This window comes from Mauremys reevesii, linkage group 6, assembly GCF_016161935.1.
Source record: "Mauremys reevesii isolate NIE-2019 linkage group 6, ASM1616193v1, whole genome shotgun sequence".
NCBI lineage: Eukaryota > Metazoa > Chordata > Testudines > Geoemydidae > Mauremys > Mauremys reevesii.
Window position 1 is genome coordinate 105,919,211 of NC_052628.1, and position 15,718 is coordinate 105,934,928.

At 40.9% G+C, this 15,718-nt stretch overlaps 1 long non-coding RNA gene across 1 annotated transcript; it reads left to right on the top strand.

The window, feature by feature from the left end:
* The first annotated feature begins 9,053 nt into the window (after positions 1-9,053).
* Positions 9,054-14,338, top strand: LOC120407412. Its single transcript, XR_005599946.1, has 4 exons — positions 9,054-9,285; positions 11,426-11,541; positions 12,216-12,317; positions 12,401-14,338. It is a non-coding gene; the product is annotated as an uncharacterized LOC120407412 (long non-coding RNA).
* Positions 14,339-15,718: the final 1,380 nt, after the last annotated feature.

Here is a 15,718-nt window from a genome sequence, read left to right on the forward strand (position 1 = left end):
AGCACATTTGCAGGGGCGGCAAGCTGATGCCAAAGTCCAGGTGGAAAAGCTGCAGAAGGTGGGCAAAGCAGGCCCTGGGACTGGGGTCCAGCAGCAACAGCGCATCGTGCGTGGGGGGCACCCTGGGGCCACTGTGGTTCACGCCGCCGGCCAAGGCCAAGCCATCCAGCGGGCTGAGACACATGGAGTGTGGGACACTCAGGCTAGAGGCCACCCCGCGGGGTGCACGGGGCTGCCTGCAAGTGCTGCAGGGCGGCTGCCCCCAGTGCTGCAGCCGGGGCTGGGTGAAGCGTCCTGGCAGCCAGGAGCAGTAGCGGGGCCATAGAGGGGATCGGTGCCCAGGGCACTGCCGTGCAGGGCCCGTGTCCCACTGTCCGGGGCTCCGTTCCCCACCAGCCACTCTCTCTGGAGCTGCCCTGCCCCGGCTCCTCAGCCCCCTGCCGGGGCAGTCCCCCTAACTCTGCCCTCCTGATTCCCAGGACCAGCTGGAGGTGAGGGGGCAGAGGGCGGAGTCAGGGCCCCTATGGGTGCCAGGAAAGAGAGTCACGTGGATGCAGCCTCCACCCTGCTAGTGTCATGAGTGGACTGCTGATGACCTGCCCTGGGAGCGAGTTACCAATGACCCAGGGCTGGGGTGGCAGGAGGGTGCTGGTGGGAGGGGAGAGGCCCAGGGCTGGGGCAGCAGGGGGTGGGGGGAGGTGAGAGCCCAGGGCTGAGGCAGCAGGGGGGTGGCAGGTGGGGGGGGAGGGCACTGGTGGGGGAGAAGGGGGAACCCAGAGGAAGGCAGCAGTGCGAGGGGGGAGAGCTGAGGGCTGGGACAGCAGAGGGGTTTGGGGAGGGGAGCCCAGGGCTGGGGTGGGGGGCAGCCAAAATTTTTTTTTGCTTGGGTTGGCAAAAAACCTAGAGCCGGTCCTGCTTGCAGGGCAGGGGACTCCATTAGGATCATTTTATTAGATCTGATAATTATCTGTTATGAGCTCCTCTCACTCTCCAGGGCTCCAGAAAGCAGGAGGTGGATCTGCCTTGTCCAAATTCCTAAGCACTTGGGAAAGCTGTCAGAGAATCATTCATATGCTAAAAAGATGATAAATTTTAAATGCATCTTTCAGGCTAGGTGGAGAGAGGGAAGAGTGAACCCTTTACTTATGTCCTCTGAGAAAGATTTTGGAGGGATAGGAGCTGTAGAAATATGCACTCAGAACAAATGGAGCCATGAGTTTCCCCACGCTTCAGTCACATACATGCACTGGGTGGTAAGGATAACAGCTCCTGCGACAAAGAACTGGCTAAGATCTCAAGGCATGGATGTTTGTAAAAATTGCCTTTTGTCTTATTGTGGAACCAAAAACCCTTTCAATAGCATGAACAAATCTATTAGCCTTATGTGGTCCAAACCTGGCAAGGAGGCTTGGGGTGGAGTATATATTGTTCTTTTTTTGAGTCACCTTATTAATAAAGCCAAAACTCAGGAAAGGTTGAGCTCAGACCCTATATACAATGTGTATATCCTTGTTTTGGATCAGAATAGGAATCCATGGCCAATTTGTCATAACAATCATGGGGCTGGAAGCGTAATTTACTATATACTATGTTGGGAAAACGTCACCTTCCTAAAAGAGTTCCGCCAACTAAGTAGGTCAGTTGTAAAGGAAATGTCTTGGCTCACATTTACTGCTAATAGTGCCCTCCTCATTATGCATAGAGAGCAATAATGTTAGCTTTTGACAATTATATCTACTCAATTCACTGATCCATTAGCTAGCACAGTGTCCTCCTGCTTTCTTGGTTTGTTTAAAAAAACAACAACCCAAAACACAAATTTACTAAGCACAAAGTAGCCTCTTTTGGTACCTTATGGAGATTATCTCTTACAATCTTCATCCCCAGACATCCTCATCGATGATAGAAAAAAATGTGCTTTCATAATCGCCTACTTATAAAACAACTTAAGACATTACCAGTTAAGCCAAAAGAAAAATGTACTTGTAATAGGATGACTGATTAAAGGATAGGATTTTTGTTTTGTGCTTTATTTCCCTGGAATTACACCATCTGTTAGTTCAACCAATTCTAGAACAATTTTAAAAATCATTTGATGATTGTCATTAGTAGATTAACCAGGCTTTAGGTTGGTTACAGGTTAAATACATTTGTGTCTCATTTTATAAAGTTTTTGAAGTGTATATAAAGTTCTTCTCTGGGAATAACGAAGGGTAAAAAGGTGGAATGAGGATAGAGAAAATTCTGCTAAATATCAGGAAATACTTCCTGGCATAACTATTACAATAAGGAATATTCTCCCAGGGAAATAATGGACACGCCATTGTTTGGAACATTTAAAAATAGACCAGACTGAGCACTAGAAAAAAATCTACTGACAGAAACAATTCAGTGGTGGAAGGAAGATATATGAGATATTAATGAAATAAACATTTAATTCATATTCATACAATTAGTTATTTCTACAGCCCCCCCCACAAATGTACATTCTTTGCAGAGAAGAACTTCAAATTAAGGGCCAAATTGTGTTCATCTGCTCTATGGGTGCACAAGAGAGGGAGGGTGCAAGGATCCTCCCACCCTTTTATGCCTCTGTGCAGCAGCTGGGTACCTTTGCAGTGCTGGAGCCCCCTGTAGCTCAACTCGCTAATCTGCTCACATGGAATCCAATGACAGTCTTCGCATTGGTTGAAATATAAGCTCTTAGGGGTGGGAACTGTCTACTACTCTGCGTTTGTACAGTGCCTTACATAATGGAGCCCTGTTCTTGGTTGGCCATTATTATAATAATTAATACATAGAGGCAAGATTGTGCCCGATACTACGTTCCTCCTTCAGGAATAAATTCTGTTAACTTTAGGGGGACTTTTGCCTCAGCAAGGTCTGGGCCCTTAGGGAAGTCAAAAGGTGAGTCTTCCCGTGCAGTGTGGCTTTTATTTACCAGTGACATTGCCCAGAACCATTCCAGTTATAATGTTACGCCCCAGTGAGCCTTATTTACAATCAAGATCTTATACTTCAACTCCAGAATCAATTGGATTTTTATGGCTTTCACAATAATAGTGTGAGCTGGTTGTGTTACCCGTCAATCAGGACCTCTCCTCGCAGGAGCAGAGGCTGTAAAGACCAGACCATTTATATGTTTTGACAAGGCAACATTACTCTTCTCTCTTTGATGCGCACACACACTTAGCCTGGGTTATACTCCATTTTAGGTGAAACAGAGTCATCCACAGTATAATGGTTCTCTTATATTGGATATGAAGCAGGAAATCTGCTATTTAATGCTGTTGTGATTTTGTCTTTTGTGTCAGGGACACCCTGCCATTCGCCCCTTTTATTTTTGTACAAGTCCAAAGAAATAATAGATACATAAATTGTAATTATTTTAAAGGAATGTTTTCTTTTAAAATTAATTCCAGATTTTTCCAACTACATCAGAAAAATGTATAGGTAACTTTATAATAAAAAGCTTATACACACACATAAGAGACAAAACTTAATTATCTTTACGTTAAGGTTGTTAGTTATTATTCCATTTTAAATATATCTCATTTTTTATTCTCCATCACTAGCCAATTTGTTATTCTACTAGAAGGCAGAAAGACAAAGCTATCATAGCTGCGCTCCCTGTACAGCCTGGAAATCCAGCTATGCGGTGCCTTCCATATTCATCTTCTTAAGTGTGTGTCAGAGATTTCACTTTCCAAACATAGACCACATATTCACCTACACATAATCCAGTGTGCACATATACTGGTAGGCTGAGGACGTCAGAGAGGTTCATCATATCAGGTTAATGCATTACTTATTTGCCAAGGATGATAGAAAGGAGTCTAAATATCTGCAGAATGTGTTATATTTTTGGGTGCAGTAATTGATTTCAAAGCATTCTTGGCTGTAATTATAATATAAGCTATTTCCTATTGTGTAGATGGCTTGACCATTTATGAGGGAAGAGACTAACAGGTTAAGAGTGTTTTTTGACTGTATAATGCAATATTTTATGTTGCATTTTATTTATGAGAAGAGATTATTTAGAGAGCAGTAAAACTCCCTTTCCAAGAATATAAAGCTCCTGTTTCAAGCCCTGGGGGGGTCATGAGATATTGGAACTCAAAGCTGTTTCTGGTCCAGGACTAGCGATTGTCCATCCTAAGCCTCAGGCCAGTTTAATTTTGAGGGGAGAGAAGAAAACACTGCTAGCAAGTTTATTTAAAAAGTGGCAGCCTTTTGAAGAGGTTAAGGAATGTCAGTATAAATCCTAAGGGAGATGGATTTGGGGTAGAGAGCAGAGGTGAGAAAGTCAAAAGCGTATGACAAATGCATTTTATTTTATGGCTTTGTAATCTATTACATGGATATCATCCACATATATGTGCTGTATATACACACAGAGTATATATTTAGGTTGTGAACATTCATCTCATCTGTAATCTTTGATGCACATTTTCAAAAAAAAAGTTACCTTCCTCCCCTCTGTGAAATTCTAGCAAAATAAATCTGTTAATGATGTCCAGATAAACAGGGGAATCTTTTCACAGTCCTAAGTGGTCCATGTTCAATTGATTTTTAACATGCGAATTTCCCAGGTGCATGTCACATTTACACATACATCAATGTTTTTTGATAGGTTAAGCTGGGGGAGGGGGATTTCCCCCACACACAAAAAATCCAGTTAGGATTAATGGCTGTGAATTTTCTACTGAGGTTTATAACTGTGTAATCCCAATTCCATTTTTCAGTGTATTTTTTTTCACGAGGCAGCCCACTGAAATCCAACATAAGCAAAAAAATTGCTTCTATTATATGGGAACTAGAGCTGGGAGAATACTGTGAAAAAAAGTTGTAACAAACATTAATGTAAGTAAAAACCTCAATTTGCTTTGTTTTCTCAAAACATTCCTAGGAGTGATTTTTTTTTTTTAATTTTCAAGGCTTTATTGGAAAGCAAAATTGCACAAATAGTCACGTGAACAGCTGTAAATGCAAAAGGCAAGATTCTCATTTATACTAGGGCTCCTTTACACTGCTTTGTACATTACATTTATACTCTTTTATGCTGCCAGAAGAGTGTAAAGTGGCCTTAGTTTAAATGAAAATCAGTCCCAAAGTCTGTTCATGAAAGTTTTTGCGGTCATCTTAATGTCTCTTTAATTTCCCTTCTGTTTATAAAAGTTTTAATCATCCAGCCTGTCATAAACATATAGCTAAGGGTAGCATAAAATCCCTCCTTTACCTGTAAAGGGTGAAGAAGCTCAGATAACCTGGTTGGCACCTGACCCAAAGGACCAATAAGGGGAGAAGATACTTTCAAACCTGTGGGGGAAGGTTTTTGTTTTCATGTGCCTCTGTTCTCTCCTGGTCAGTGAGGAGCCAGGGCAGGGAAAATACATCTCCCTCAGCCATATCTGAACTAAGCATCTAATATTACAGAAATAGTAAGTAATAGCAGCTGCTCTTGGAACCCACCAGTGGAGAGGCAATTTTTGATTAGTCCAAAGTGGAGCACAGGATCTGGTCCAAGAGGTGAATATAGCTGGACCGCTTGGTAATAGTGACCATAATATAATTAAATTAACATCCCTGTGGCAGCCCACAGCAGCTCAACACTGTAGCATTTAATTTCAGAAAGGGGAACCACACAAAAATGAGGAGGTTAGTTAAACAGAAATTAAAGGATACAGTGCCAAAAGTGAAATCTCTGCAAGCTGCGTGGAAACTTTTTAAAGACACTATAATAGAGGCTCAACTTAAATGTATACCCCAAATTAAAAAACGTAGTAAGAGAACCAAAAAAGAGCCACTGTGGCTAAACAACAAAGTAAAAGAAGCAGTGAGAGGCAAAAAGGCATCCTTGAAAAAGTGGAAGTTAAATCCTAGTGAGGAAAATAGAAAGGATCATAAACACTGGCAAATGAAGTGTAAAAATACAATTAGGAAGGCCAAAAAAGAATTTGAGGAACAGCCAAAGACTCAAAAAGTAATAGCAAAATTTTTTTTTAAAGTACATCAGAAGCAGGAAGCCTGCTAAAAAAACCAGCGGGGCCACTGGACGATCAATGTGCTAAAGGAGCACTCAAGGATGATAAGGCCATTGCAGAGAAACTAAATGAATTCTTTGCATCAGTCTTCACGGCTGAGGATGTGAGGGAGATTCCCAAACCTGAGCCATTCTTTTTATGTGACAGATCTGAGGAACTGTCCCAGATTGAGGTATCATTACAGGAGGTTTTGGAACAAATTGATAAATTAAACAGCAATAAGTCACCAAGACCAGATGGTACTCACCCAAGAGTTCTGAAGGAACTCAAATGTGAAATCGCAGAACTACTAACTGTAGTCTGTAACCTATCATTTAAATCGGCTTCTGTACCAGATGACTGGAGGATAGCCAATTTTTAAAAAGGGCTCCAGAGGTCATCCCAGCAATTACAGGCCTGTAAACCTGACTTCAGTAGCGGACAAATTGGTTGAAACTATAATAAAGGACAATATTGTCAGACATATAGATGAACATAATTTGTGAAGAAGAGTCAACATGGTTTTAGTAAAGGGAAATCATGCCTCACCAATCTACTATAATTCTTTGAGGGGGTCAACAAGCATGTGTACCAAGGGGATCCAGTGGACATAGTGTATTTAGATTTTCAGAAAGCATTTGACAAGGTCCCTCACCAAAGGCTCTTATGCAAAGTAAGCTGCCACGGGAGAAGAGGGAAGGTGCTCTCATGGATTGGTAACTGGTTAAAAGATAGGAAATAAAGGGTAGATAAATGGTCAGTTTTCAGAATGGAGAGAGGTAAATAGTGGTGTCCCTCAGAGGTCTGTTCTGCGACCAGTCCTATTCAACATATTCATAAATGATCTGGGAAAAGGGGTAAACAGTGAGGTGGCAAAATTTGCAGATGATACAAAATTACTAAAGATAGTTAAGACCCAGGCAGACTGTGAAGAGCTACAAAAGGATCTCTCAAAACTGGGTGACTGGGCAACAAAATGGCAGATGAAATTTAATGTTGATAAAAGCAAAGTAATGCACATTGGAAAGCATAATCCCAACTATACATATGAAATTATGGGGTCTAAATTAGCTGTTACCATTCAAGAAAGATCTTGGAGTCATTGTGGATAGTTCTCTGAAAACATCCACTCAATGTGCAGCAGCAGTCAAAAAAGAGAACAGAATGCTGGGAATAATTAAGAAAGGGATAGATAATAGGACAGAAAATATCACATTGCCTCTATATAAATCCATGGTACGCCCACATCTTGAATACTGTGTGCAGATGTGTTTGCCCCATCTCAAAAAAAAGGTATATTGGAATTGGAAAAGGTTCAGAAAAGGGCAACAAAAATGATTAGGGGTATGGAATGGCTTCCATATGAAGAGAGATTAATAAGTCTGGTACTTTTCAGCTTGGAAAAGAGACGGCTAAGGGGAGATATGATTGAAGTCTCTACAGCAGTCATGATTTTATAGAAAGTAGATAAGGAAGTGTTGTTTACTACTTCTCATAACACAAGAACTAGGGGTCACCCAATGAAATTAATAGGCAGCAGGTTTAAAAAAAATAAAAGGAAGTATTTCTTCGCACAACGCACAGTCAACCTGTGGAATTCCTTGCTAGAGGATGTTGGGAAGGCCAAGACCATAACAGAGTTCAAAAAAGAACTATTAGCCAGGATGGGCAGGAATGGTGTCCCTAGTCTCTGTTTGCCAGAAGTTGGGAATGGGTGACAGGGGATGGATCACTTGATGATTACCTGTTCTGTTCATTCCTTCTGGCACTGGCCACTGTCAGAAGACAGGATACTGGGCTAGATGGACCCTTGGTCTGACCTAATAGGGCTGTTCTTATGTTCTTAATTGTACATTGAACAACTTAGGACCACAGGATAGACACCAGGCAGAAAATGCATTCATACCACAGCCCTTGTTAAGTTATCTGATAACACCAAACTTATATTGAAATTTAAAGTGCTTAATTGTTACGTTAACCCAGGTCTTAGGAAATATTATTTCAAATGGTCTATATCATTCCAGAAAGTGATAAAAATAGCTGCTGGCAAGAGCATATGAAGATGATCAACCACTTCAAGGCAGTGAATGATTAATAGAAAAATGGGTCAGAGGGCTTGGTTCAGCCATGAAAAGTACAGCTAGGTAATTTAATGATTAGTAATCACTTGAGGCACCAGGTTTAGCTGTGGGGAAGGCACATCTGTTTTTACCAACTACATAACTTGGATCATTCTGAGTCTGACCAGGTTTCTGGAAACATCTAGTTCACACTGGACATACTCAGAGGCTTATCAACTATTAGCATAGTCTTACCCTACTAACAATACATCATCTAATTTGCATATTCACTTCCATTCTATTCAAATTTCCTACCAATTCTTACACCTAACACAAAAGAAATGTCTATAAGAATCCTGACAGTCCTGCTAATGCTATGTTATTGATGAAACCAACCTTGTTCAAGCCAAGCTAGTAAATACATCCCAGAGAGCTTGAGCAGAGCTGCTCATCATTCTTGGAGCACTGTTTACATTTTAAAAGAAGAGAGACACACAAAAAAGCTCCCTGTGGAACTGGACTGAGTTAGTCTGCTGGATCACTTACAATGGACTACCTACCATAAAGAATATATGCCTACATTGTAATTTATTTATGCATGCACACACACTCACGAAAACTATATAGCCACATTTTGCCTTCAGATAAGCACTCATTAGTCCTACTGAAATGAGAGTTGGATGCATCTGTCCCAAGGCAGGATATTGCTCACTACACAGAACATTATATGTGTGTGTGTGTAAATATATATAGAATCAATTTTGTGACAGACTGACTATATCCTGGACACACTTTACCAAATTAAGTTAGACCTGATTGAATTACATTTAACATCTTTAGGGTTTGTTGTATTAAGAATGCAAATGTTTATGTGCTGTTGTGGGATTGCTCGGAACTTCAAAGGAATTTTTAGAACAATGTGTGTAAAGTGGATTTTCTAGAATGTATATGGAAGGAGGGAACTGAAGATTCTTTTGAAGCTACACCCTGGGGAGAGCCCCATTGTTTACTAATTAGCTATTCCTGGAAACTCCAGGTCAAAGACTCCCTGGGCTTTATAAGGGGACTAAAAACGTTGTGAATGTGCTTGTTCTGAGCTGAAGCTGTGATGAACCTGTGACCACAAAGGAAACTCTTGGGATGGGGTGTTCAAGGTCTGCTTCATTCTGACAGAACCCATGTTAGAGTTGGAGTGATGTCTGGTAAGCTAATTAGCACAGATGTAGGTTCTTCTATTGTTCAATATATTGTTTCTGTAGTGGGCTTTTATCCTTTGAAGAGAAAGCAGGTAGGTGTACTCGGGTAGCCTGTCGCAGCTCAGAATAACATAGTGAAGGCAGGGAACGGTGCAGCCTGGAAATGCCTTTGCCAGAAGGGAGAGAGACATGTCTCTCCACCCAAGAAAGCCAATAGCTGGGGAGCTGGAAGGCTCAGAGTGGATGCAATCGGCTGAACCACTGAGGGGGATACAGGTGCAGTTGCCCTGAACTGTGATAGATTTTGTGTCCGTTTTCAGGATTAGTATGGTTACTTGAAGAGTGGGCATTCAGAAATATTGTGCAGTTCCAGGAACACATTCAGGTTCAGGCTCAAGAAGCCATTCCAAGTGATGTTTTTTACCCCTTTAACTTTAGCAAAATAAAAAATAGAAAGAAAAGGAAGTCCCCAAATTCTGTTTGGGCTTAAAATTCTCAACCAAGGTTTTCAAAAATGAATGCCTGAAGGTGGGCTCTTCAGTCATTATTTAAGTGTCTGAATGAGTGGCCTAAGTTTTAAAGTGCTGTGCTGCACAATGAGAGCATCTGGGTGCTTAGTGCTTTTGAAAATCATGCCACTTATGAAGGCGCCTAAAGAGAGACTGAGAAATCTAACTTAATGCACACATGCTCTAAATTCTTGGCTTTTATGTCTAGTTTCCACTCATAAGTGACTTTCTGTGGGAAAGTTTCAATAAAAATCAGGAAAGCTGATGTTGAGTTATAGGGCTGAAAAATGTATGTTGCCATTCTCAAAAAAATTGTTCTCAGGTTTTTTGGGTGTTTTTCCCTGTCTCTGTCCATAGCTCTAAAAATGATTGCTTTTAAAAGTTCATGCAGTTAATCCGCAGCGAGGACAAGAGCTTGTAATAGGTTTAAAGGGGATTTAATTCTAATGCTTTACTATTACAGAGCTTGATCTTGCATTCCTTGCACATCCAAAACTGCCAGTCACTTTAATGAGAGTTCTGGATGCACAAAGAATTCAGGATCTGCCCAGTACTGTATAGCATGTTTTAGCTTCAAAAGCCGTCTATGGCACCTCTGTGATTTTGGACAGTTAAGGGGAAATGAATCAGAGAAAGGGTAAGGGCCAAATTGTGCCCATCCTCTGAGCAGATCTGCAAAAGGAGAGCGTGCAAGGAGCCTCTCATCACTTTGTGCAGGAACTGGACACAATATGGAACCTTGGTCTCAGAGATTACAAGGATTTGGCAGGGCTAATGTCATTGTTGTCACTAATCTGTGCAAAGCAAGGGTGGGAAGGAGACAGGGTATAGGTATAAAGAAAATAAGAAAAATACAGGCACTACTCAGACAAGGGAGAGCCCTCATTATTCAGTTCTAGGGTCAAATGCTCCCCCTCCAGTTACATGAGTGGAGGGGAGACTGTGCCCCATGTCTCAGCTGGGAGGGCACAGAGGGGCAACCATGGCATGCTGTTCCTTCCCTTCAATTCTTTGGAAGCTCCTCCATGAAGATCTGCAGTTTGAGGAGGGTTGGAGCTTGTTGGCTGGCTGGAGTGTTCCAGTATCTTCCCCCATAATCCCTCACAAGTTCTGTGAAATCTATTAACCCTCCCCACCCGCTTCTCCTGGAATCCAACAGCCACTTGTGAGGGATTCAGAAAGAAGCTCCTAGCAGCATGACTCTTGCAGGGGTTGTACAATCCAAAGGTGTCATAGGGGCTGTGCAGCAGTGCTGAGGCCAGGGATCTAGCTATGGAATCGACTTTCCCTAAAGTCAATCCATAGGCTCTCCAGTGGATGTGGCAAAACCCACCATCCAAGTTGAAACAATTAAAGGTCACACAGAAAGCTGAAAAGCCTCAACTTTCCACTCCTCTATGTGGGAAAAACACATGGAAAAGATATGAGGCTTTTGAGGGGAGTAAATGTGAGATGACGAACGTTTTGTACATTGCTAGCAGAATGGTGCCCCGCTCCTGACAGAGGCCTTAGGAAGCAATGGCCATACAAATATTGTGCCTTCCACTGGTGGATCTTCATGATCATTGCAAACATTAAAGTGTTTAAGTACCTTACAGGATGCTGTGAAGCTTAATATTATTATTTCCATTTTACAGATGTAGAGACTGAGACTCAGGGAGGTAATCTTATCTACAGTCCCCTGAAGTCAACATTGGGTCTTTCCACTAGAAACACCCCAGAACAACTGACCTTAAGGGGAAGAATTTTAAAGGTATTTAAGATACGGAATCAATGGGAGGTTAGGTGCCTAGACACCATTGAGGAGTGACCCTACGTGACTCTAGCAAGTGCTCAGCAGGCTCAGAAATGGAACCTAGATTTTTTTTACCCCTCCACGTGCTTTACCCACAAGAACATCTTTTCCCTCTTGGACCTTTTAATTTAACCAGCAATATGTAATATTTAACCGGCAATATGTAATTCAATTAACATCTACTGCAGAACTCTGGAATAGTTGAACTGACAGTGAAATCATTATTGTCAGGCTTCAGTATATTTTCAGTTTCTAATAAATGTATTTAAATGATAACTGTTTACAAAGAAATAACCGGATCCTGGATGAATAAATTTTGAGGCCAAATGCTAAGGAGTTTATTCAGACCAGGACATGGATATTAATGAGTTAAAAGGCAATACCCTCAAGTTGTTTTCATTATTCTGATGTTTTTAATTAAATATTCAAATTTTAACTGAAAGAGAAGATAAACATACAAACAAAAACAGGCTACCAAACTGCTGTAAGGGAAATTGTTTTAAAGCATTTAAAAACTTTGTTTCCCCACTACTTCACCTCTATCCCTCCCCTTCTCTGCTTCTTCATTTTCATCTTTCCCCACCTACCTATGTCTTACCCTCCAAGTTAGCGAGACTTTTCTCCCCAAATAGCTGGGAACCTTCCAGTGAAAGAAGGCAAACAATAACACACGCAGACCAGTTGTTCTGAGGACAAGACACTTGCCGACCTACAGGCAGAAAAGGGGATGGCTGGTAAGACAGATGGAGGAAGGAGGTTAATTAGTCAAAGGATCTTCCAATTATATTTTTAACAGATTTAATTTCATCTCTTTCAGAGCCCCATGTTAATTTTTGGAGGGGTTCCCTGACTCCCGGCTTCTCTCATATACCTTTTGGAGTTTTTCTGCCTCAGTTGAAAAGAGTAAGCAGCAGCAGTTCCATGTTTGTTGCTGGCAAACAGCATGTATATTTTGAGTGTAGGCGCCTGTCAGACCAGATGGCATGATTTTTAAAGGTGCTGAGCTTTGAAGGTAGTTTCATTATTTCTGAAAAATAAGGCTAAGATCTATAATAGCCAAATGCAGAGATTTGGATATTCACAATACTATCAACGAGACTATACAGCAATTATACAAGTCCCTGTACTCTCATTGGCTAATAATGGCTGCTAGACAATCGGAGTACATAGCTTTGCATAGTGTATGACAATTAAGAATCTCAGTATTTATGCAACAGCCAGAGTGCAAAGGAAACACAACTGGGAAAAATGTGCTGTTATATATCATTATAGTAACTGTACAGCAATCTGGTGTAGACCATTCCATTTCAGTATAATATCCAGTAAGCACTTGGTTTCATCATAAGCTACAAAATATACATTTTTCCACCCCGAATTATATGAATTTTGGCAGGAAAAAAAGACATTAACTTCCATCCCAAGCTGTCAGAATTCATTTTAAAAAACATTTCCTTCTTTGATAAGTCACAAGGGACAAATCTGGAAATATACAGAGCCATGTTTAAGTTGACTTACTCCCGGTCCCACCCCATTAGCTACTATGGTATTGGCTGGAGGAGTGAGTTAACTAGGAACTTGGCCCACAGTTTGAACAGTCTTCGCAGCACAAAATATTCCTTTTTTGTGTGTATGTTGTTGTGTTTTAAAAATTCTCTCTTGACCTGAAAAACCTTTGAAAGGCACAGTTTAATTAGGGACATAACCCAGAGCTCACACAGCCCAATTCTTTTAATTTTGATTCAATAGAATAGGTACATCTCTAAATGAGATGACATGCTTTTCCAAAAGTGGCTTTATCAAATTTTGCTACACTATCAGGAGTCTCAGAACATTAGGTTTTCTACTCAACCCAAAACACCCTCATGAACATTTCCTCTGGAAGTTTGCCATACATTCCAGAAATTTGCTTACAATTAAATATTCTTAGCAAGCAAGTTCAAAGTAGAGCGATTTTTCACATTCCACATTGTGTTGAGTAACATTTTGTTTTGTACTCACAATTTGCTATTGCTTTCCACAGGAGATTGTAATACCATCCAGATGTTGTGGTTTTGAGGCACAGGTATTCAATTTTGGTTCTAGAGATTTCACAATCAATTAAAAAAAACCCCAACAACAATGAAAATCTACAATCAGATAATTCTCAAGACCAACTGGAGTAACCCCAGAAACTGATCTCAGATCCTCCCTTTCCTAAGGTAACAGTTGCTGGATATGTGGGGATAGCAGCTTTGGAGAAGGTCTATCTAGGCTTTTAGACTGTCAGACACTATAGTATCTGAACACCTTGCAAGGTTTAGAGAAACGGAAAGCTAGTCTGCAGCCCTCTTCATCTCTCTCATGAGGCTAACCTAAAGAAACACTTCGTACTTTGGTGTTCTGTTGTTCTTTCTCAGGGCTTATCTTCATGAACTTTTAGTTCACAGCAAGCTGGGGTGTAAATCTACCCTGCAATAGCCTACCGTGCACACTCCATGTAGATCTTGCTGCTGTGCACTCAGAGTTCCTTACTGCACTTTGATCTGCACTGCTTTGAAACAGGACTAAATGTTCATGTGTACAATCCCTCAAAGACATGATACAAAAAACACTGGGGAAAAAAAAGATAGGCACTACTGAAGGGCAACCGCCTTGAATGGCAGCAACAGCAACCACTGCTGGAACTTTAACTGAGAAGAGTTTATATGCTGATAAGTATAATGTAACAACAAATGTAGATATTTGTAAAGGAAATAAAAGTTTTCCTTAGCTGTGAGTTACAGACCGATCTTGAATTTGTAGCATTTATATATTTTTTGGTCTTTTGTTGCTGCTGTTATTTCAGTGAAGGTTGAATATGAGAATAATATTTAAATCTAGTGGCTTGCCTCAGAACCTTATTGAGTCGGGTTCCTTCAAGATGATAGTGCTTTCTCTTCCTGTGCAATGAGCATCACCCATAAGAACTGCAGAAGAAAGAAGAAATGTCATTGTTTGCACAAGATACATTTTCCTCTGAAATCTTTGACACATACCAGAGAGGGCCAGTGGGATTTTTTCTGTCGTTATATCATACTGAGGGTTATGTGTTATGTCACAGATTAGATAGTTTGGCTGTAGTAACAGGGGATTTCCCTAGGGAGTTCACTTTATACTCCACCAACCCATCTGTCAGCAAGTCCTTTATTACAAGGAATCAGAGAGCGGACTCCAGTGCAAACAAAAGGGACAGGGTTTGGGAAGCAAAAGTTTGCTTTGTGTGAGGAAAGCAACATAGCTGAACACATGTATCGAGTGAAATTCAATATGATTTGATTCAGCAAGCCTACCCAAGGTCCTACAAGCCACTTCATCCCTACTTGAGTGGATCTTGAATGTGTGGGGGCTCTGCACACTTACTGGAAGTAGTAAAAGTAAGACCAATTATAGAAATGAGAGTTATCACTTGAGAGATGGAAAATATTTACATCAGTGACAGACTGGCTGAGAAGGCGACAAAATCAAAGGATTCAAATACAGCTCAGCAAACTCTAAGGTTTATTGCTAAAGCTAAGGTTAAATTGGTTCACAAATCTGATGGAATAAAACCAAATACAGGGACATCTGAAGTGCTGTGGATACACGAGACAATTATCTAATGTACTTCTGCATCCACTAAGGTTGCAGTGAAGGACCTAGCACAAAGAAAAGCTTTACTGCTCAGTGAAATATTTTCTCTTGCTTTCAGAAGTCACTCACTATTGCTTGACTGATGGGCTTCAGCACAAGACATTTTTTGTTTCTCTTTGACCAAAAGTCATAAAACTATGGATTGGGGGAGCTGGGTGGAAAGTAACCTAGAAAATTAAAATATAGTGTTAAGTTTTAAAAGTAGTTTGGGGGTGCGTTAGAGGGGAATACTGCAAGAGGACATTTTCCTCTCTTCATTCCATCTGGCTGATTGATAAGAGATAAAAAGGCTTGAGATTAGGAGAGAAAAGAAAGGGTGACAAAAAAAATCCACCCCACCTTAAACCATATTTAATTAAGGTAAAAAGCTTCATAGTTTTTGTCTTGAACTTTTAAGGCAAGGTGCCTTTTCTCTATGCATGTCCCTGTGATTCAGTTTGGGGGCTGGGAGTGCCTAGATCCCTAACGGGTGTGAATCAACATAGCT